We start from the raw sequence: 23,701 nt of genomic DNA, 5'->3' as shown, positions 1-23,701 counted from the left end.
TTCTTCCTAATTATGAGCATGGAATGTTTTTCTATCTGTTTTGTCCTCTTATTTCCCTGAGCAGGGGTTTGAAGTTCTCCTTGGAGAGGTTCTTTACATCCCTTGTTTGTTGTATTCCTAGGTATTTTTTTCTCTTTGTAGCAATTGTGAATGGGAGTTCATTCATGATTTGGTTCTCTGTTTGTCTGTTATTTGTATATAGGAATGCTTGTGATTTTTGCACATTGATTTTGTATCCTGAAACTTTGCTGAAGTTGCTTATCAGTTTATAGAGATTTTGGGCTGAGACAATGGGGTCTTCTAAATATAGAGACAATTTGACTTCCTCTTTTACTAATTGAATATCCTTTCTTTTTTTCTCTTGCCTTATGGCCCTAGCAAGAACTTCCAATACTGTGTTGAATAAGAGTGGTGAGAGAAGCCATCCTTGTCTTGTGCCAATGTTCAAAGGGAATGCTTCCAGCTTTTGCCCATTCAGTATAATATTGGCTGTGGGTTTGTCATAGATAGCTCTTATTATTTTGAGATATATTCCATCAATACCTAGTTTATTGAGAGCTTTTAGCATGAAGGGGTACTGAATTTTGTCAAAGGTCTTTTCTGCATCTATTGAGATAACATGTGATTTTTATCTTTTGTTCTGTTTATGTGATGGATTATGTTTATTGATTTCTGTATGTTGAACCAGCCTTGCATTCCAGGGATGAAGCCACTTGATCATGCTGGATAAGTTTTTTGATGTGCTGTTGCATTCAGTTTGCCAGTATTTTATTGAAGATTTTTGCCTCGATGTTCATCAAGGATATTGGCCGGAAATTTTCTGTTTTAGTTGTGTGTCTGCCAGGTTTTGGTATCAGGATGATGTTGGTCTCATAAAATGAGGTAGAGATAATTTCCTCTTTTTCTATTGTTTGGAATAGTTTTAGAAGGAATGGTACCAGTTCCTCTTTGTATCTCTATTAAAATTCGGCTGTGAGCCTGTCTGGTTCTAGACTTATTTTGGTTGGTAGGGTGTCAATTGCTGCCTCAATTTCAGACCTTGTTATTCAGGAATTCAGGTCTATTCAGGAGTTCGACTTCTTCCTGGTTTACTCTTGGGATGGTGTATAAGTGTCCAGTAATTTATCCATTTCTTCTAGATTTTCTGGTTTATTTGCATAGAGGTGTTTATAGTATTCTCTGATGGTAGTTTGTATTTCTGTGGGATTGGTGGTGATAGCCTCTTTATCATTTTTTATTGCATCTATTTGATTCTTCTGTGTTTTCATCTTTATTAGCTAGCAGTCTATTTTGTTTATCTTTTCTTAATGAATTTTCTGTAAGACCATTTCATTGTGAGTAATAAGCTCCAATACTTCCATAAGGTCTTAGTCACTTAAGGTGGCTAAGTCTTTCAGTTAGGAGGAACAGTGTTTCTTATCTTCGGAACTTATTCTCATAGAGAACCTCTTAGTATTTTGGTCACTTATAAAGAAAGTTTAGTTTTGTCAGTTGAACAGAGCCTCAGAATGTAGCCAATTTTAAATATTACTCATCTTTGTTTAAGCCACAAAGATTCGCTCCCTCTTTTCAGAGAGAAACTGTTTTCTTTCTCTGACCAAAATTTGAAATGTGAGAAAAGGTTTAAAAACTCTATGGAGTGATTCCAAACAAAACCTTAACATCAGAGAAAAGGGAAAATCACAAATCCTCAATTAGCAGAATCTCTAGAGAATAGCAAATGAAGCTACTACCTTGTAGTAGTGCTTCAATTCCAACTCTATTGAGTTAGAAATGTGCGTAATTTGAATAACGTCTGAATCCTCAACTGAGCCTGGGAGGATTGGGATTTGAGAAAGGTTTTCCCAAAGATTTCTGCTGACTCCAGAAAGGTTGGATAAACAGAAGTTATTTATGCTGGTACCAAGGCTCTGGCTGTTGGCAAAGTGACAAGGATTACCAGACACTCATGTCAGGTCCCTTCATGGTTGCCAAAATGTCAACCTTAAATAATAAGATTAGGGAGTATGATTACGTATGGAGTTTGACCACAAATTTTGAGGCTGCCTGTCCGGAAACAATGACTCCAAATGAGTGAGGTTTGCATTACAAAGTGGAAAAATTAAGGTTTCCCATATACAGACAGAGAGAGTGATGTTTCAACAGTGTAGGAAGCCAGTTCCACATTACCCGTGTGTACCCCAAGTTTTGTGGCAACAAAGGAATGAGAAAAAGAGACTAAGAGAAAATGTGGGACCAGGGGGCCATCACTATTACTCTGGAGACAACAGTGAAGGCCCCGAGCTCTGATCATCCACACTATTTATTGATTACACTCGATTTGATATATAGGGTAGGGGTGGATTGATGGTGGAGTGAATTAGTGAGCTGGAAGTGAATCAGTGAGCCGGAACTGGTATGTCATCCTAAGGATTGATACAGGTGGTGGTTTGGGAGTTTCACAAAACAAGAACATGTGGTTATCTTTAGCTTATTATCTATGTACAGCTGATCAAACGCAGGCCTTACAAGGAGCCTACAAGTCTGCCTACATCACAGTGCTACGAAGGGGTTGCCTGTCCTTGAGCACAATATTTATGGTAACAGAGGTGAGGTCACCCTGCATCAGAACATGAGGCATGAAGAGGCCTTCCTCCTCAGAGGCCTCCTGCGGCCTTCCACAGTTTGTTTTTCCTTGTTTATATGTTACTCATAACCAATTTATGCAGGCACTCTAAGTCCTTTCTCCTTTCCAGCTTTTCCCAACACAGCAGGATTACATTTTCCGTATATGACCAGTGTATATGCCACAGTGATTTGATTAATTACAGATTGCTACATTGCAGGGAAGATTGTTACTTGTAAAGAAGGGCAGTGATCTGGGGAGTTCTTATTTCTGGTGCCTCTTGGCCTTTCTAATTTACAGGTTAAAAAAAGGCAGATATTGAAGTCACATGGCATGTGACTCAGGCTGAATAACCATACTCCTCTGAAGGCTCAGAATAATTTAAAGTTCCAACACCTTTAAGTTTGAATTTTGTTAAGTTTGAATTATTTAATTGTATTATATGAATTGTATTACATATTGATATATATGTGATTAAATATACTGTGTGTATGTCTGTGTATACATATATATGTATAGAGAGAAAGAGAGAGAGAGAAAGAGAAAGAGACAGATACCTATGTCTATATCTGTATGTTTATATGTCACACAAACATATATACACAAAATATTAGCAGCAGTGTTTCTGGTGGCATTATTTATAATTTTTAATTTATTTGTATACATTTCATTATCTGATTTTTATATAATGAACATTTATTCTTATGTAATAAAGTCATTAAAATAAATAATTATATTTAAAAAGAACAGAAAACTTGGAAATACATTTAAAAAACTTTTAGTTAACTGTATCAAAATATTCAGCAATGCTAGAAATGTGTAACTTCATTTGTATGTTTATCTTTTTGATATTTTTATATAGTATGAAATACTGTTATTGAAAATACCTTGAATATTAGCATATAATACTTAAAATATAGCATTTATTCAGCATCATTTAAAATATATATAGCTTAAAAATAAAAGAAAATGACAAATTGGTGAAACTCTGTTGTGAGTTATAATTTTTTCTTCTTAATATGTGTTTTCAAAATATTCTAAGAATACTTAGATAGTATTATTAAAAATAAATATTCAATAACAGAAAATTGAATATTCAATAACAAAAATTCAGGGAGTATAATTACATATGGAGTTTGACCACAAATTTTAGCACTCCTGTATAATTTTCATTTTTGTTTTTCCTTAGATATCATAAGTGATAGTGTAAAGTTGTTCTTGAGATATTTATACCTTTCAAATCGTTTGATTTCAATTCTTCATCAACCCTGCATTTTTCTGTAGCATAAGAGAATTCCAGCCTTGGCTACTGTCATTTATTTTTTCAACAGCTGGGTCCATTCTTTTGAATATCCAATGTTCTTCATATTTACTAAAAATTATAAAATTTATTTTTCATTAACAATTCATACTACAAATCCTTTGTGACTTTTGGCATAGCTCTTCCAAAATGCAAGTCTTCAAAGAGCACTGGAACAGTGATCTCATTAATTTCTACTGCAGCCCTGAGAGGTAAATGGCAAGCCTGACCTGAGCAATGGATTGCGGGCATTTTTATTAAGTGCTTGGCAGACACCAAGGAAGGTGGCCAGCACTCAGCAAGATGGAATTAAAAATTGAAAGAAACTTTAGAGCAGTGACTAGATGTTACAAAATAGAATTTGAGACAGATTACTTCCTTGCAATAACTTCCCAAGAATAAATGTGAACTGCAAATTAGGAACAAAAATAAATTGGGAATTGGAAGTTGTAAGTAAAGACAAAAAAAGCCATACACGCTATATTGTAAAAAAAATCATACAGATAACTAATTTTCATGAAAAAACAGCTTTCCCAATATATTCATTGTCCCATTCTCCCTGAAATACATTTTTTAGTTTGTCTCCAACCTGAGAAAAACAAGGAAAAGTCCAAACACAGACAAAGAAACATTTCTGATGTAGGAAAAATACTAAAGTACAGGATATTCTAGAAGAAACTCTAGAGGAGATTAAAATGCTTTGTGCTGATTTTGGATGGCAGACAAAAGTTGTTATTTGTAACAAATTTTAAGTAAGAGAAAAATTGTAAAAATGGAGACTTCATAATTTCATCCCCCACAAAGGTCAAATAAGTGTGAATAACTTTAAAGGGAAACTGGATTTCTTCAAGACAGGTGGGAGAACTTTTAGAACATATACTAAGTGAATGATGGTGTAAGAGGTCAGGAGAGCTTGGAGAAGAATTTATTTATTTATTATTTTTTCCTATTGCAGTAAAATACACTTAACATGAAATTTACTACATTAAAATTTTTTTAGTGGTTTATAATTCTGTGGCATTAATTACATTCACAATGTTGTGTAACCCTCACCCATTAACTACTTCTAAAAATTTTTTGTTTTCTCAGGCAGAAACTCTGTAGCCATTAGGTAATAACTTCCTACGCCCTGACCTCTAAATCCCCGGTAATTTCTAATGTATATTCTGTCTCTAAAAATTTGTGTTCTAGATACTTCATGTAAGTGAAATAATACAATATTTGTCTTTTTGTATCTGTCTTATTTCACTTAGCATAATCTCTTCAAGGCTCTACTATGTTGTAGCATGTATTAAAACCTCATTTGTTTTTATTGCTGAATAATATTCCATTGTATATATGTGTCACATTTTATTTACTCCTTAAACTGTTGAGGGAAAATCAGGTTGTTTTCAGCATTTGGCTATTGTGAATAATGCTACTATGAACATTGGTGTACAAGTATGTTTTTCAGGCTCTGCTTGTAATTCCTTTGGGTACATACCTAGAAGTGGAATTACTGGATTATATAGCAATTCTGTGTTTAACTTTGCGAGGAACTGTTAAATTGTTTTTCATAGTGGCTGTACCATTTTACATTCCCATTAGCAGTTTTTCTACATCTTCAACAACATTTTATATTTTGTTTTTATTTAAATTTTAATTTAATTTTTTGATAGTAGCTGTTATAGCGGAGGTAAAGTGACATTGTAGTTTTGAGTTGGCATTTTTTTTCAATGATTAATGATGTTGAACATTTCTCTCTGTGTTTATTGGTCACTTGTATATCTTTTTTGGCCTGTTTAAATCATTTAGCACTTTTTAATTGGGTCGTTGTTGTTGAGTTGTGAAAGTTCTTTATATAGTCTGGGTATTAATCCCTTTTCATGGACTTTTCTTACAGTAAGATAAATTCTGATAATAAAATGTAAAAGCTGAAGGAAAAAGCTTTTAAAAATAGCTTTTTTTGGGATACCATTTAAGTATCATAAAATTCACCTATTTAAAGTGTAAAATTAAATAATTTTAGCATATTCACAGAGTTAGGCAATCATCTCCATAATCTGATATTAGAACATTTTTGTCATTCCCCTAAACAAAACTCACTCCCTTTAGTAGTCACACATTATACCCTTTCCTCAGTCTTAGGGAACCACTAATCTATTTCCTGTCTTTAGATTTTCTTTTATTGGACATTTTTATTTTTAATAGAGATGGGGTCATGCTATGTTGCCCAGGTTGATGATCTCAGACTTTTTGCCTTAAGCAATCCCCCAGAATACTAGGGTTACAGGTGTGGGCTACTGCACCTAGCTGACTAGATTCTTTCAAGTTTCATCCATACTGTAACATGTATCAGTACTTTATTTTTATGGTAGAAGAATATTCCATTCTGTGGGTATACTATACCACAATTGTTTACTCATTCATCAATTGATAAGCATTTGAGTTGCTTTATGATGATGATTATTATTTGTAATGCTCACATGAGCTTTCATGTACAAGTTTTTACATCGACATACTTTTCAATTTTCTTGTATGTATATCTGTCAGTGAAATTGCTAGGTCATAGAATAACTTGATGTTCAAAATTATGGAAAATCATTTTCTAAAGTGATTGTACCATTTTACATTTCCACAAGCAGTGTATGAGGGTGTCAAGTTCTCCATATCCTTATCTACACTTGGATAATTTCTGACTTATTATTTTTAGGCTTTCTATTGGGGATGAAGTGAGATCTCTTTTTGGTTTAGATTTACCTTTTCCTAATGTATTGATGTTGTGCATATTTTAATATACTTCTAGACCACATTTTTTTTTTGTTTGAGCCAAGGTTTTACTTTATTGCCCAGGCTAGAGTGCAGTGGTGCAATCACAATTTACTACAGACTTAACCTGCTAGGCTGAAGCAACCTTCCTATCTCAGCCTTCTGCGTAACTGGGATTACAACCACATACTAACATACATAACTTTTTATTTTTTTCTTTAGAGGTGAGGGTTAGCCATGTTGCTGCTCAGGCTGGCCTCAAGCTCTTGGTCTCAAGTGATTCTCCCACCTGGGCTTCCCAGAGTGCTGAGATTACAGGTGTGAGACACTGAGCCTGCCCTCTTGGCTACTTATATCTTTTTTGGGTAACTGTCTATCCAAATCCATTGCCCATTTTACAATTGGGGTATTTTTGTTTTTTATTATTGTTAAGTGTTATTTGTATGTTTTAAATAAAAATTCCTTATCAGTTTTATAATATGGGCTTTTATATTTAGATTGTTGATCAATTTTTAGTTAATATTTGGACATAGTGTGAGACAGAGGTCCAGAATAACTCATTTCATGTGGTTATCTAATTTTGCTAATACTATTTATTGACAAGACAATTTCCCCCCACAGAATGATCTTTGTATTCTTGTCAGAAATCAATCAACCATAGATATATGTTTTCTCTCCTAAACTTTTAATGTTATTCCATTGATCCACATGTTGATATTAATCCCAGTTGCACATTGTTTCAATTACTGTAGCTTTATAGTAAGTTTCCTAATTGGAAAGTGTGACTCTTCCAAATTTGTTTTCCTTTTTCAAGATTGTTTAGAAATCAATCTCTAGTTAAGAATCCATATTAATTTTATTATAAACAACTTTTTCATTTCTGCAAAAAACAAGTCGTGATTTTGATAAGGAGTTCACTAAATTTTTGATCATTTTGGCTAGCACTGCCATCTTAAAAAATATTTTTTAATCCATGAACATGGGATGTCTTTTCATTTATGTGTTGTTTAATTTCTTGCAGCAATATTTTAAAGATTTTGGAACACAAATCCTCTTAATGTAGTGTATTATTTTTGATTGATTTCTAGAAGTCGAACCATTCTTGTTTTTCTGAAACAAATTCTACTTGGTCATGCTGTATAGTGTTTTTAATATGCTGTAGAACTTAGTTTGCTAGTTTTTTTGTGGAAGATTTTTGTATCTATGTTCATAAGGCATATATTAGTCAATAGCTTTTTCTTTTTATAGTGTGTTTAATAGTTTTTATCAGAATAATTCTGGCCTTATAGCATGAATTGAGTTAGAAAGTTCTTCCAGCCAGGCATAGTGCCTTCTGATTGTAGTTCCAGTAATTTGGAAGGCTGAGGTAGAAGGCTCCTTTAAGCCCAGGAGTTGGAGACCAGGCTGGGCAACATAGTGAGACCCTATTGCTACAAAAAAGCTGATAAAAACATTAGGATTGTCTCTGTCACCCAGGCTGGAGGGCAGTGGCATTATCACAGCTCACTGCAGCCTCTACCTCCGGGGCTCAAGCAATTCTCCCAGATCAGCCACCTGAGTAGCTAGGACTACAGACATGCACCAACATGCCCAGCTAATTTTTTAAAATCAAATTTGAGAAGTTTTCATCAATACTTTTTTCAATTATTATTCTGCATTTTGACCTTATTCTCTTATTTTTGTTGCACTCATATGCTGTGTATGTTGGGTTGCTTAATGATATCTCACATGTCTCTGAGGCTCTGCTTACTGTTCTTCAGCTGTTTTATCTTTGTTCTGCAGACTGTTCTCAACTAACCCATCTTCGAGTTCATTGGTTGTTTATTCTGCCAATGAGGAACTGCTGTTAAATCCTGCTAGTGAATTTTTCACTTTAGATATTGCATGTTTTCACATTCGAATTGTTCTTTAGTTATTTTTTATATTTTCTTTATTGACATTATTTACTTGGTGAGAGATCATTGTTATATTTCCCTTTATTTTTTAGACATCATTTTTTAATCTCTTCAAAAAAAAGAGATTTAAAGTCTTTATTTAGTAAGTCTAACACTTGGGACCCATTAGGAATGATTCCTATTGGTTGCTGTTTTTTTGTTTTGTTTTGTTTTGTGTATTGGTAACATTTTTCTTTTGTTGCCTCATATTTTTATTTTTCTTATTGAAAACTGGACATTTTAGGTACTATAGGGTCGAAATCCAGATTTCCTCATTTCTTTATAGTTTATTGCTATTGATTTTTTTCTTGTCATTGTTTTCGTTGCTACTGTTTATTTGCTTGGTACTTTCCTAGGTGAATTCTGTAAAGCCCTATATTCCTTGTGTTGTATAGCTGCTGAAGTATCTGCTCAATTGTTTTAGTGACCACCTGAGTGAGATGGTCAGAAATTTCATTAGATTATTTGAAGCATTATAGCCTTAACTTCTTTTGTTGAGGGGATTCTGTATGTTTGTGTTAGGACATACCTTCTATAATGAAGCAGTTCCAAATTCTGACTTAGTCTTTTTTGTCTGCCTCTGCAAAGCCTCAATTTTAACCAGCAATAATAGATTCAGACCCTTTTTTCAGTATGTGTATATCCCTGCATGTGTGTGCTGTCTTCTGGAATACGAGAAATATGTCAGAACTTTTCAAAGCCTCTCATGGACATCTTTTTCCACAGATCTTCCTTTTATGTCTTGGCCATGCTCTTGTTTGTACCAACTAGTATTTTCAGCTTTAGGAAGTTGAGATGTTAAACAACTGCCTTTGAATCTTTCAACAAATTCCTTGAGAATAGGATTTTCACACAGAGTAGGCTCCAAATCAGGTCAAATAATAACATCTGGCAAATGAAGCTTTTCCAAGGAGCTGTGAGAACGAGTCAAATAATAACAATGCTCTGTGAATAGGCCTTCTTTAGGAAGTCCAAACTCATCTACTCCTTCCAGTTCCTGTAATACTACTGTTTTTCAGATTAGTGTTTGCAATCTATTTTCTTTTTAATTGGCAGCTACCAGTTTTCAAGGAAACTATAGAATTAGGGAGTTGGGAATGGGAATAGGTAAAATTAGAACATCATAAACTCCACGGTTCTTACCTTGGTTCAGCAACTTTTCTTGAATAAATATCCCTGAGGTTGTTGCAAGCCATTGATTAATTTCAACAGTTTCAAAAAGTTAATTTTGACCACTTTCCACCAGTGTTCTTGTTGGTTTTGTGTAAGGATTTATTTGTAGTTGTTCTCCCTCTGCTTTTCTGAATGTAAATACTTTGATTTTGACAGTTTTTCAAGGCCTGCCAAGACTCAGTAAACTATTAAATATATATTCCCATGGCTTGCAGAAGAAAGAATCACATGGCATTTTTAGTTAGAGAGTACAGTTGCAGAATTAGTTTTGCTCAATATGGTCTGTCTACCAGTTTGGCAAATTTTGAGGTATTATAAAAATTGGCTCTTTCCCAGTAACTAAAAAAAAAGTCTTTGATATTTCCTCAAGAAGTTCACGTGAGGTTCCAAGAAACAGCTCCTTGAAAATGTAGCATTTAAATAGGTAGCATTTGTAGTGGTCAAGAACATGGACTCTGGAGTCCAACTGTGTAGATTCAAATCCTAGCTCTGCTGCATGCTGGCAGTGTGTCCTCAGCCAAAGCACTTAACATCTCTGTGCCTGCGTATTTTTGTATGTAAAATTCTTACAGTAACCATATCTACTTTATAGTGTTTTTAAAAGATTTAAGTGGGCCAATATTTTTAACATATCTAAAATATTATCAGGCATATATAAAAACTGCATAAGCATCTCTTACCTAAAACTTAAAATAATGCTATACGTGATTCATAAACTACACACGTGAATTTCTATGGTTTGCCAGAAGGAGACAAAAATCTCTGGCCTGTTTGTCATTCTTTTAACTCCAATGACAAGGAGAATGTGAACTCACCTTTTTTGAATTATTTCAGCGCATTAAGTGGCTTAAACTAAATGAAAAATTAGGAGGACAATTATATATCTCTTCCGAGACAGAAGGAAGGTGCTGAAAACCTCTATTTTGGCTTGATCCTGGAATTTGTGTTTCTCTTTCTGTGCTTTGTGCCACAACTTTGAAAGAACTGTCAAATATACTTCACGAAAGGAAGAATCTCACTGTATCCATCCATGCTATATATTAGCACCTAGAGTAGCACATGAAATATATATTTTGTCAGTTAAAACATATTTCAAATGAAATGATTCAGATTAAATTAGCTAAAATAGTTCTATTTGCAGTTTAATGGTTAAAGACATAAAATTTTCTGACTTTAGCCATATTTGACTCATTGAGCTAAAAGAGAGATAAACAAACACTCAGGTTTATAACAATGGAAGAAACCAAAGTTGTGTTAGGCAGGCCAAAAGTCAAGTAATCATCATTTGGCCCATAAAGTTTTACACCTAAGTTTCAGCAAAGTATAATTTCTATAGACTCCTATAGTTGAAGCATAGAAAAGTTAGTAAAGCATACCAAAACCTCAAATAACTTCCACTCTGTTTATTTCCTTCTCTTTAATTATAGGAATTTTGCAAATGTCAAGCCAGATGGGTCTTATACTTTTTAAAAAATGGTATCTTAGAAAAGTATGTAATTAGTTTATAAGCAGTATTTTTTTTCAATTACTCTTCATTTACAGAGCAAAAGCTAGGGGTACATTTTTTTGTTTTTCTTTGTCATATATACTCAGTTATGGAAGGAAGCTTCATTTTCTAACTATTAAAAACTACTTCATTTTCCTTATTGTATTTTAAAAAATGAATCAGATTGTTAAAAATATAACAGTATAGAATAAAATTTGTCTTAGACAAGTTTATATTGTCTATTATTTTAAGAATAAAAATGGAACTTAAACTCTTAAATGTTTACATGTCTAATCTACTCCATAATAATACCAAAAGTTACATTGTGAGTGAGAATTTTTTGATATATACTAACTTATCAGTAATATTTAGTTTCTTGATGTTCCTTGTAAACTTTTAAAGAAAAAATTATGGTGAAATTAATTAATATATTCCAAATAAGTTATTATTTTGTGATCATGGTTAAGAAATCCTTTGACATTATAGCTAGTGCTCGACTTACGACCACGATTGGTTCCGACAGACCGGTCGTAACACGATTTGGTCGTAAGTTGAGTAGGCTATATGTACAGTACTGTGAAATGATGTTCTAAAAATCTTTAAGTCATATTTTATCATAATTTTCTTTCATTATTGTTATATATCATAATTTTCTTCGTTCATTTTATGCCATTTGTATCATCTCTACATCATTTTGTTTCTTATTTTTACATTCGTCAGATTTAAGTAAAACACTGCATTACCAGCACAACTTGTTTAATATTTGCAAAACATACAAAATTACAAAATATTGGTGCACACAAAAATACAAAATACAGGTGTAAAAAATACCATAGGAAACATTTTCCCAATTGCAAAACATATCAAAATATATAAACATGTACGAAACATTTTATTGGCCACTGGTGCTTGGCTGCGGATCATTGATGTTGTCATTTGAGGCAGCAGTGGGGTTACCGGAGTTGGTTTTTTCATAAACATGGTGAGCTTTGGCTGGGTGCGGTGGCTCAAGCCTGTAATCCCAGCACTTTGGGAGGCCGAGGTGGGTGGATCACGAGGTCAAGAGATCGAGACCATCTGGTCAACATGGTGAAACCCCGTCTCTACTAAAAGTACAAAAAATTAGCTGGGCATGGTGGCGCGTGCCTGTAATCCCAGCTACTCAGGAGGCTGAGGCAGGAGAATTGCCTAAACCCAGGAGGCGGAGGTTGCGGTGAGCCGAGATCATGGCATTGCACTCCAGCCTGGGTAACATGAGTGAAACTCCGTCTCAAAAAAAACAAAAAACAAAAAAATAAAACAAAAACAAAAAACATGGTGAGCTTTGTTTCTTTTTTTCTTCATAAATTTCACGATATGGCAGAAACACATCGTGCACCATCCGTTCAATCCTTGCAAATCGTTTGATGTTTGGGTCCATTGCTTCGAAATGTATAAGAAGTTTACTGGCAGGGGTTTGATGAAAAATATCCAAGACACAAAACACAAATTGCTGTACCGAGTTTGGGATAACAGTTGAAATGGTGCACGTGGAGATGGTAGTGCTGCTGGAAGCTGGTCTGCACTGTCGTATGCTCAGCTGGGCAATGTTTGCGCTGCCAGACGCGGGGCAGTCGTGGCTAGCGATTGTGGTCGTAAAGTCGAATCGTCGTTAAGTTGCATAGGTCGTAAGTAAATCAATACCTGTATTTTTGGCTTTAAATGTTTTTTGATATTCTTAAAGTAATTTTTTTGCCTTATTTCTTTTTATTTCTCTATAACTTTACATTTAGAATTAAGGATGAACAAAGATTAGTTTTATGGATTAACAATACAAAGAGTTTTCTTGTTTTTTTTTTTTTTTTTTTTAATTGTGCTTTAGGTTCTGGAGTACATGTGCAGATCATGCAGGATTATTGCATAGGTACACATGGCAATGTGGTTTGCTGCCTCCATTCCCCCATCACCTACATCTGGCATTCTACCCACGTTATCCCTCCCCCACCTCCTCACTATCCCTCTGTCCCTCGGCCCCCCACCAACAGAACCCAGTGTGCGATGCTTCTCTCCCTGTGTCCATGTGTTCTCATTGTTCATCACCTGCCTATGAGTGAGAACACGCAGTGTTTGATTTTCTGTTCTTGTGTCAGTTTACTGAGAATGATGGCTTCCAGATTCATCCATGTCCCTACAAAGGACACAAACTCATCATTTTTTATGGCTGCATAGTATTCCATGGTCTATATGTGCCACATTTTCCCTATCCAGTCTATCGTCGATGGGCATTTGGGTTGGTTCCAGGTCTTTGCTATTGTAAACAGTGCCACTATAAACATACGTGTGCATGTGTCTTTATAATAGAAAAATTTATAATCCTTTGGGTATATACCCAGTAATGCAATTGCTGGGTCAAATGGAATTTCTATTTCTAGGTCCTTGAGGAAATGCCACACTGTGTTCCACAATGGTTGTACTAATTTACCCTCCCACTGACAGTGTAAAAGTGTTATTTCTCCACATCCTCTCCAGCATCTGTTCTGGCCAGATTTTTTAATGATCTCCATTTTAACTGGCGTGAGATGGTATCTCAATGTAGTTTTGATTTGCATTTCTCTAATGACCAGTGGTGATGAGCATTTTTTCATATGTTTGTTGGCCTCATATATGTCTTCTTTTGAAAAGTGTCTCTTCATATCCTTTGCCTACTTTTGGATGGGTTTTTTTCTTGTAAATCTGTTTTAGTTCTTTGTAGATTCTGGATATTAGTGCTTTGTCTGACGGGTAGATTGCAAAAATATTTTCCCATTCTGTTGGTTGCTGGTTCACTCTAGTGATTGTTTCTTTTTCTGTACAGAAGTTCTGGAGTTTAATTAGGTCCCATTTGTCTATTTTGTCTTTTGTTGCCAATGCTTTTGGTGTTTTAGTCATGAAGTACTTGCCTATGCCTATGTCCTGGATGGTTTTGCCTAGGTTTTCTTCTAGGGTTTTTATGGTGTTAGGTCTTAAGTTTAAGCCTTTAATCTATCTGGAGTTAATTTCAGTGTAAGGTGTCAGGAAGGGGTCCCATTTCTGCTTTCTGCACACTGGTAACCAGTTTTCCCAACACCATTTATTAAACAGGGAATCCTTTCTCCATTGTTTGTTATTGTCAGGTTTGTCAAAGATCAGATGGCTGTAGATGTGTGGCATTGCCTCCAAGGCCTCTGTTCTGTTCCATTGGTCTATATCTCTGTTTTGGTACCAGTATCATGCTGTTTTGATTACTATGGCCTTGTAGTATAGTTTGAAATCAGGTAGCCTGATGCCTCCAGCTTTGTGTGTGGTGTTTTGTTTTTTTGTTTTTGTTTTTGTTTTTTTTTTTTTTTTTGCTTAGGATTGTCTTAGCAACCAGGCTCTCTTTTGGGTCCATATGAAGTTTAAGATGGTTTTTTTCAGTTTTGTGAAGAAGGCCATTGGTAGCTTGATAGGGATAGCATTGAATCCATAAATTACTTTGGGCAGTATGGCTGTTTTCACAATATTTATTCTTGCTAACCATGAGCATGGAATGTTTCTCCATCTGTTTGTGTCCTCCCTTATTTCTTTGAGCCATGGTTTGTAATTCTCCTTGAAAAGGGCCTTTACATCCTTTGTTAGTTGTATTCCTAGGTATTTTGTTCTCTTTGTAGCAATTCCAAATAGAAGTTTGCTCACGTTTTGGCTCTCTTTTAGTCTGTTACTGGTGTATAGAAATGCTTGTGGTTTCTGCACATTGATTTTTTATGCTGAGACTTTGCTGAAGTTGCTTATCAGTTTAGGGAGATTTTGGGCTGAGATGATGGCATCTTATAAATATACAATCATGTCATCTGCAAATAGAGATAACTTGACTTCCTCTTTTACTAACTGAATACCTTTATTTATTTATTTTTTCTTGCCTAACTGCTCTGGCTAGAACTTCCAATACTATATTGAATAGGAGTGGTGAGAGAGGGCATCCTTGCCTAGTGCCAGATATCAAAGGAAATACTTCCAGTTTTTGCCCATTCAGTATGATATTGGCTATAGGTTTGTCATAAATAGCTTTTATTGTTTCGAGATATGTTCCTTCGATACCTAGTTTAACGAGAGTTTTTAGCATAAAGGGCTGTTGATTTTTGTCAAATTCCTTCTTTGCATCTATTGAGATAATCACATGGTTTTTGTCTTTGGTTCTGTTTATGTGGTGGATTACGTTCATAGACTTCCGTATGTTGAACTGGCCTTGCATCCCTGGGATGAAAGCTACTTGATTGTGATTGATAAGCTTTTTGATGTGCTGTTGCAATTGGTTTGCCAGTATTTTATTGAAGATTTTTGCATCTATATTCATCATGGATATTGGCCTGAAGTTTTCTTTTTGTTGAGCCTCTGCTGGGTTTTGGTATCAGGATGATGTTGCTCTCATAAAATGATTTGGGAAGGATTACCTCTTTTTGTATTGTTTGGAATAGTTTCATAAGGAATGATACCAGCTCCTCTTTGTAAGTTTGGTAGAATTCGGCTGTGAACCCATCTGGACCTGTACTTTTTTTGGGTGGTAGGCTCTTAATTGCTGCCTCAACTTCAGCCCTTGTTATTTGTCTGTTAAAGGTTTCAACTTCTTCCTGGTTTAGGGTTGGGAGGGTGCAAGTGTCTAGGAATTTATCCATTTCTTCCAGGTTTACTGGTTTATGTGCATAGAGCTGTTTGTAGTAATCTCTGGTGATATTTTGTATTTCTGTGGAATCAGTGGCGATGCCCCCTTTATCATTTTTTATTGCATCTATTTGATTCTTCTCCCTTTTCTTTTTTATTAATATGGCTAACAGTGTATTTTGTTGATCTTTTCAAAACACCATCTCCTGGATTTATTGATATTTTTGAAGGGTTTTTGGTGTCTCTGTCTCCTTCAGTTCTTCTCTAATCTTAGTTATTTCTTATCCTCTGCTAACTTTTGAGTTTTTTTTTATCTTGCTCCTCTAGCTATTTCAATTTTGATGATAAAGTGTTGATTTTAGATCTTTCCTTGCTTCTCATGTGGGCATTTATTGCTATAAATTTTCCTCTAGACACTACTTTTAATGTGTCCCAGAGATTCTGGTACGTTGTGTCTTCGTTCTTGTTGGTTTCAAAGAACATCTTTATTTCTGCCTTCATTTCATTGTTTATCCAGTTGACGTTCAGGATCCAGTTGTTTAGTTTCCATGAAGTTTTGTGGTTCTGAGTTAGTTTTTTAATCCTGAGTTCTAATTTGATTGCCCTGTGGTCTGAAAAATTGTTTGTTATGAGTTTTGTTCTTTTGCATTTCTAAGGAGTAATTTACTTCCAATTGTATGGTCATTTTTGGAGTAGGTGCAATGTGATGCTGAGAAGAATGTATATTCTGTGGATTTGGGGTGAAAATTTCTGTACATGTCTATTAGGTCTGCTTGGTCCAGTTCTGAGTTCAAGTCCTGGATGTCCTTGTTAATTTTCTGCCTTATTGATCTGTCTAACATTGACAATGGAGTGTTAAAGTCTCCCACTATTATTGTATGTGAGTCTAAGTCTCTTTGCAGGTCACTAATAACTTGCTTTATGTACCTGGGTGCTCCTTTATTGGGTGCATATATGTTTAGTATCATCAGCTCTTCTTGTTGCATTGATCCTTTTACCATTATGTAATGCTCTTCTTTGTCTCTTTTGATATTTGGTGGTTTAAAGTCCATTTTATCAGAGACTAGGATTGCAACCCCTGTTTTTTTTTTGCTCTCCATTTGCTTGATAAATCTTCCTGCATCCCTTTATTTTGACCCTATATGTGTCCTTGCACATGAGATGGTTTCCTGAATACAGCACACCAATCAGTTTTGACTTTTCATCCAATTTGCCAGTCTCTGTCTTTTGATTGGGGCATTTAGCCCCTTTACATTTAAGGTTAATACTGTTATTTGTGAATTTAATCCTGACATTTTGATGCTAGCTGGATGATTTGCCTGTTAATTGACGCATTTTCTTCAGTGTGTCAATGGTGTTCACCATTTGATGTGTTTTTGGAGTGGCTGGTACTGGTTGTTCCTTTCCTTGTTTAGTGCTTCTTTCAGGAGCTCTTGTAGGGCAGGCCTGGTGGTGACAAAATCTCTCAGCAATTTCTTGTCCATAAAGGATTTTCGTTCTCCTTCACTATGAAGCTTTATTTGGCTGGATATGAAATTCTAGGTTGGAAGTCCTTTTCTTTAAGAATGTTGAATATTGGTCCCCACTCTTCTGGCTTATAGGGTTTCTGCCGAGTGATCCCCTATGAGTCTGACGGGCTTCCCTTTGTGGGTAACCCAACCTTTCTCTCTGGCTGCCCTAAGCAATTTTTCCTTCATTCAACCCTGGTGAATGAAGATTATGTGCCTTGGGGGTGCTACTCTTGAGGAATATCTTTGTGGTGTTCTCTGCATTTCCTGTACTTGAACCTTGGCCTGCCTTTCTATATTGGGGAAGTTCTCCTGAATAATATCCTGAAGAGTGTTTTCCAGCTTGGATTCATTCTCTCCATCACCTTCAGGTACACCTATCAAACGTAGATTAGGTTTTTCCACATAATCCCATATTTCTTGGAGACTTTGTTCATTTCTTTTCACTCTTTTTTCTCTCATCTTGCCTTCTCGTTTTATTTCCTTGAGTTGATCCTCACTCTCTGATATCCTTTCTTCTGCTTGGTCGATTTGGCTATTGAAACATGTGTATACTTCCCGAAGTTCTCGTGCTGTGTTTTTCAGCTGCATCAAGTCATTTATATTCTTCTCTAAACTGTTATTCTAGTTAGCATTTCATCAAACCTTTTCTCATGGTTCTTAGTTTCTTTGCATTGGGTTAGCACGCATTCTTTTAGCTCTGAGAAGTTTGTTATTACCCACCTTCTGAAGCTTGTTTCTGTCAATTCATCAGATTCATTCTCTGTCCATCTTTAATCCCTAGCTTGTGAGGAGTTGTCATCCTTGGAGGAGGAGAGGCGTTTTGGTTTTTGGTGTTTTCATCCTTTTTGTGCTGGTTTTTCCTATCTTAGTGGCTTTATCTACCTGTGGTCTTTGTAGTTGGTGACTTTTGGATGGGGTGTCTGAGTGAATATCCTTTTTGTTGATGTTGAAGCTATTTCTTTGTTTCTTAGTTTTCCTTCTAACAGTCAGGCCTCTCTGCTGTAGGACTGCTGGAGGTCCACTCCAGACCCTGCTTGCCTGGGATCACCCTCAGGGCCTGCAGAACAGTAAGGGTTGCTTCCGGTTTCCTCTTCTGTTATCTTTGTCTCAGAAGGATACCCACCTGATGTCACCCTGAGCTCTCCTTTATGAGGTGTCTTTGCATATATGGCAGTCAGGGAGCTGCTTAAGGAGACAATCTGTCCCTTAAAGGATCTCAAGTGCTGTGCTGGGAGTTCCATTGTTCCATGCAGAGCTGATGGGATGGCATATTTAAGTGTGCTGCAGCAGAACTTATAACTGCCTCTTTTCCCAGGTGCTCCGTCCTAGGAAGTCGGGCTTTATCTAAAAGTTCCTGATGTGCTGCTGCCTTTTTTCATAGATTCCCCTCTGTGTTGTTCTTTCTGGGAATTACACTCCAGAGCTGTTACTATTCGGCCATCTTGGATCCTCCTCCGACAATTTGATTTTAAACCTAACAACATTATATGTTTGGAACAGATTTTTTCATTAATAACATGAATAAATTTTCTATGTTTCTATCAATGATAACTCTCCATGCTTTGTTAATAAGCAGATATCTTTCTGCTGATTTGTATACCTGTTGTGACATATTTTTCTGATTCAAATAAGATTTATTTATTTATTTTAACTTTTAAGTTCTGGCGTAGATGTTCAGGTTTGCTTGTAGGTTAACTTGTGTCCTAGGGGTTTGTTGTTCAGATTATTCTATCACCCAGGTAATAAGCATAGTACCCAACTGGTATTTTTTTTGATCCTTTCCTTCTTCCTATCCTAAACCCTCTTATGTAGGCCCTAGTGTCTTTTGTTCCCATCTTTGTGACCATGTGTTCTCGTTATTTAGCTCCCACTTATAAGTGAGAACACGTGGTATTTGGTTTTCCGTTTCTGCATTAGTTTGCTAAGGATCTTGGCTTCTAGCTCCATCTGTGTTGCTGCAAAGAACATTATCTCATTTTTTTATGACTGCATAGTTTTCCGTGGTATATATGAAACGCATTTTATTTTTTCTGTCTACAAGTGGTGAGTATTCAGGTACATATTCTGACATATTTTGAAAGAGGATCTCTTTATAAGCTCCTTCTTTGTTTTCTTCCCCTGTAACACTAGCACTCCAGTCTTAAGACTTTTTACTAGATTTCTAGATTTCCAACAAGTTTTGTTACTATTACAAATGTTATCTTTAATAAATTATTGTTTCTCTTTGATCGTTATTGACATAAAGGAATACTATTGGTTTCAGTATAAATGTTTTATTGTCTAGTGACCTTATGTCTAGCAAATGTGTGTTATAAAATTTGTCATAAATTCTAAAGATTTTTATTTTAAGGCTGCTGGATTCTCTTTGTGAAGAGTTGTATTATTTTGAAATAAGGATAGTTTATGCTTCTCTGAAATTTTTAAATATTTTTTTCCTTTTATATCACTGAATATATTAGCTAGGATTTTTAGAACAAGTTTAAACTGAGACTGTGATCGTTAATATGCTTAATGTTTTTGCAGGTATTTCATAAATATTAGGCAAGGAGATTTTTTAATACTCTTGATTTGTTCAGATTCATTTCTTAAACCACAAATGAGTGATCATTGTCATCAAATATTTATCTGCATATATTTGCCAGATATTGTAGCTTTTATTCTTTGATAATCTCATGTATTTAATGATTTTATAATTAAAATATTTAAACAATTTTTAATAACTATGATTGTATAGAAAAAAACCACAAACTGTTTTTTTTCTATATTCATATTCAGTGCAGGATATTTCTGTGAACAGATACATAGGTATTTTTCCTCAGATGGAATAATTTTATGGCACCAGATGCCCTACAATTTAACTGAATTTTGTCATTATCTCTTTTGAGTAACCTCAGATCCCACAGGTTAAGGCTTCAGCCTTATAAGATTGCCCTCCACTTCAGATGCCAATCACAAGTCCAGTTTGTTACTTGTGTTTCTGAATGAATGGGTGTAAATCAGAGGCTTTAACAGTCCCCTCTTCAGGTTTAGTCATTTGCTAGCATGGCTCACAGAACTCAGAAAAGTGCTTTACTTTCTATTACCCATAAATTATAAAAGGATATAACATAGGTTATAGCCATATGGAAAAGAAACGTAGATCCATATGAAGAAAGGAACACAGAGCTTCCATGCCATCTCTGGGTGCAGCATATTCTATGTTCTTAGTAACCCAGAAGCTCCACAAACCCTTTTATTTTAGGGCATTTTGGAGGCTTTATTATGTATGCATACTTGATTGATTAAATTATTGGCTATTGGTTATCAACTCAACTGTTAGTCCATCTCCTTTCCACAAAGGCCTGGTTGGTACTGAAAGTTTAAATTATCTAGTCACGTAGTTGATTTATCTGGCAACCAAGTCTCTGCAACCCGTGATTATCTTGGGAATTTCCAAATACTACCTTATTAACACAAACTCAGGTGTGGTTGAATGGGCTTCTTATAAATAATGAAAGATGGCTCTTTTACCTTTGTTGCTTCTGTCACTTAGGAAATTACAAAATAACCATCTAGCATCAAGATGACAGGATCAAAACCACCCATAACAATACTAACCTTAAATGAAAATGTGCTAAATGCCTCGATTAAAAGACACAAAATGGCAAGCTGAATAAAGAGCCAAGATCCATCGGTAGGCTATCTTTAAGAGGGTCATCTCATGTGCAAAGATACACATAGGCTCAAAATAAAGCGATGGAGGAAAATTTACCAAGCAAATCGAAAACTGAAAAAAGCAGGGGTTGACATCCCAGTTTCTGACAAAACAGACTGTAAACCAACAAACATAAATGTTTTTTGTGTTTTTTTTTTAGCAGATTGATGTCAGAAGTGGGATTCAGAGTGGGACTCCAGTGACTCCCAGGAGCACGAAGTGACCTACAGGTACTCATTAGGCCTCATTGTTTCCATTTATTTCTCACAGAAACTGAGGTAATGAGTTAGTTCTGTCCTGGATTTGAGCTTTATAAATTTGTGTTTCGAGCTCTCTGACTTTATTTGATCAATATTTACTGGAATTGGTCTAGGATTGAACTGGATGCAAGAAATCACTAGATTGTCTCCAGTTAGAGATGTCAGGTATGTCCAATTTGAGAATTAGTTTTTTCAAATTTAAAGAGTCTGGGATGCTACTTTCTGGGACATTGGATAACTCTATATACAAAAATTAGTAGCTTGCATTACTGTAACTGGAACATTGCTAAAACAGAATGAAAGCTATAAGATCTGTTTCTATTTGTTCATATATCTGTATGTATGATATGTATGTGTGTTTGTCTTCTGATGACTTAGTATCTTATTTTTTAAGGAATCCAAACATAATTGCTAAAAAATAATTGAGTTAAAGAGATGTAATATTTCCATGTAAATATGTCTTTTCAATATCAGAAGGCTTTAATGTTCTTATCAGGAATGAAAAGCTGAGGCTGGGGGAAATCTTTACAAACGAGATGTTAACTCTCAGTCCTAGCCCAAACCAACAAACCAGCAAGCAAACCAAAAACACACAAGAGGATAGAGATGAAATTTTGCCTCATCTTCAGTTCCTTATTACAGAGACATTAGAAATTTTTGGAACCATTAGTAGATATTTTATTTTCCACACTGACAAACTGCACTACGAAAAACCACATGCTTCTAGAAATAATTATTCATATATTTGCAATCTATAGGATGTTGCTGTGACAGAGTTCCCAATTGCTTGCTTCCTAGTGTTTACTGGAAAGTAAGGTCACTAGGAAATCTGATTTCTAACTACTATATGTACCTAAAATTACTATAAGTGAAATAAGGAAAACAACTCTACACCAATATTCAAGGAAGTTCAGATGTGTGCATAGTAAGGACAAGCTGTAGAGTATGAGGATGTTTTGTTTTGGTAAGAAAAAATGAGTAATTTCTATTCTAAAATAGAATGACATATTTTTCCAAAATGTGAAGAGAAAACATATAGGACAAAAACTGAATGGATGTGAAAGTTGTAGAAGGTATGTGGAAGATGAATCTTGTGAAAGAAGTTTTATGCGTGATCAAGCTGGCTAAGATTAGGTGGGAATTATAAATTTTTCTAAAAAATGAACATTAATATTAAAAGTATGCTGATGCAAAGGTAGAATTTGCTTCTCTTTATTAAAACAACATGATTTCTTAGAGTATTAGTCTACTCTTAATAGAAAATTGTAAAAGGTTTGCTTTCTAGATAATAGACCTAGAAAACAAAGATTTTATGTTTTACCAAGTTAATTTCCTGTGCTTTATGTTGTTTTTATTATATTTTTATTCACTTAAAAAAACTGAGTCCTCTTTGTTAAAAGAGCTAAGTTTTCTTCAACTATGTAAATTTATTTCCTTTTTCAGACTTAATTATCATGACCTTGGTTAAATTAATTACTGCTGTTCACAGTAACCTGAGATTCTATTTTGTCAGGTGTTTTAAATGTTTGATAAACTTTCCAAAAATCAAATTCTAAATTAGGTATTTTTCTTGACCTCAAATTAACTTTAGGATTTTTTTAGATGAGCCCTTTGATGCATTTTCTTATAAAAGAGATACATTAAACTGATTGGGCTTATTTGATATATTAAATTATGTAGGAAACATTATTAATAAGTAATGCTAAACCTTCATATTATATTTGTTTGGATGTGTTATTAATATGTATTTCAGAAAGTGTAAGAAATAGTTCTGGGGTAACACCATCAGTCATAATTCTGGTGATTACCTTAAAATGTTGTATGCTGCAGAACTAACCAAACTTCCTGGTCAATTGCATCATTATAATAACAATACTCTCTCATCATATCTTAAATTATAGCTATTTTAAATGTTGTCATTAACAGATGCTTATTTGCTTATTCTAATACTTTCTTGAGTAGCTATAAACCTAAAGTGCTTTATCTTCAAAGAAATTCATGGAAGGAATGATAACAAGTGTAAGTGTCTGATAACTTTAAGGTCTTGTCATTAGACTGAGTAAGAATTTCTAGATCTCTAAAGAGGAAACTGATTATCCATAAAATTGCTAACCCAACATCAAGCAGAATAAGAATTAATTAAATACCTAAGAAATAATTTCACAGGTTTTCATAAGTCAGCCACTACTGAAATTGTTGAGTTATGAAATTTGAATGAAATCCATAAGAATGCATCAATTCAAATTACTTATAATAACATTATAAGAAACAGTTCTATACACCTGAAATGGAAGAAAAAAAAATTGACGTTTATGAGGACGTAATTCTAATGTTAAACGTGGATTCATGGAGAGC

General features: G+C 34.8%; 1 long non-coding RNA gene across 2 annotated transcripts in view; it reads left to right on the top strand.

Moving 5' to 3' along the window:
* LOC116562333 overlaps window positions 1-23,701 on the top strand; it is a 311,253-nt gene that overhangs the window by 114,323 nt on the left and 173,229 nt on the right. For both annotated transcript variants that reach the window (XR_004273880.1, XR_004273881.1), the window contains exon 2: window positions 21,250-21,316. This is a non-coding gene — a long non-coding RNA (uncharacterized LOC116562333). The remainder of the gene's footprint in view (window positions 1-21,249; window positions 21,317-23,701) is intronic.

Source organism: Sapajus apella, unplaced genomic scaffold (genome assembly GCF_009761245.1).
Source record: "Sapajus apella isolate SASKATOON/1434 unplaced genomic scaffold, GSC_monkey_1.0 scaffold32, whole genome shotgun sequence".
Taxonomy (NCBI): Eukaryota; Metazoa; Chordata; class Mammalia; order Primates; family Cebidae; genus Sapajus; species Sapajus apella.
The sequence above is the reverse complement of the archived record's forward strand: the minus strand, read 5'-3'. Positions and strand labels throughout refer to the sequence as shown.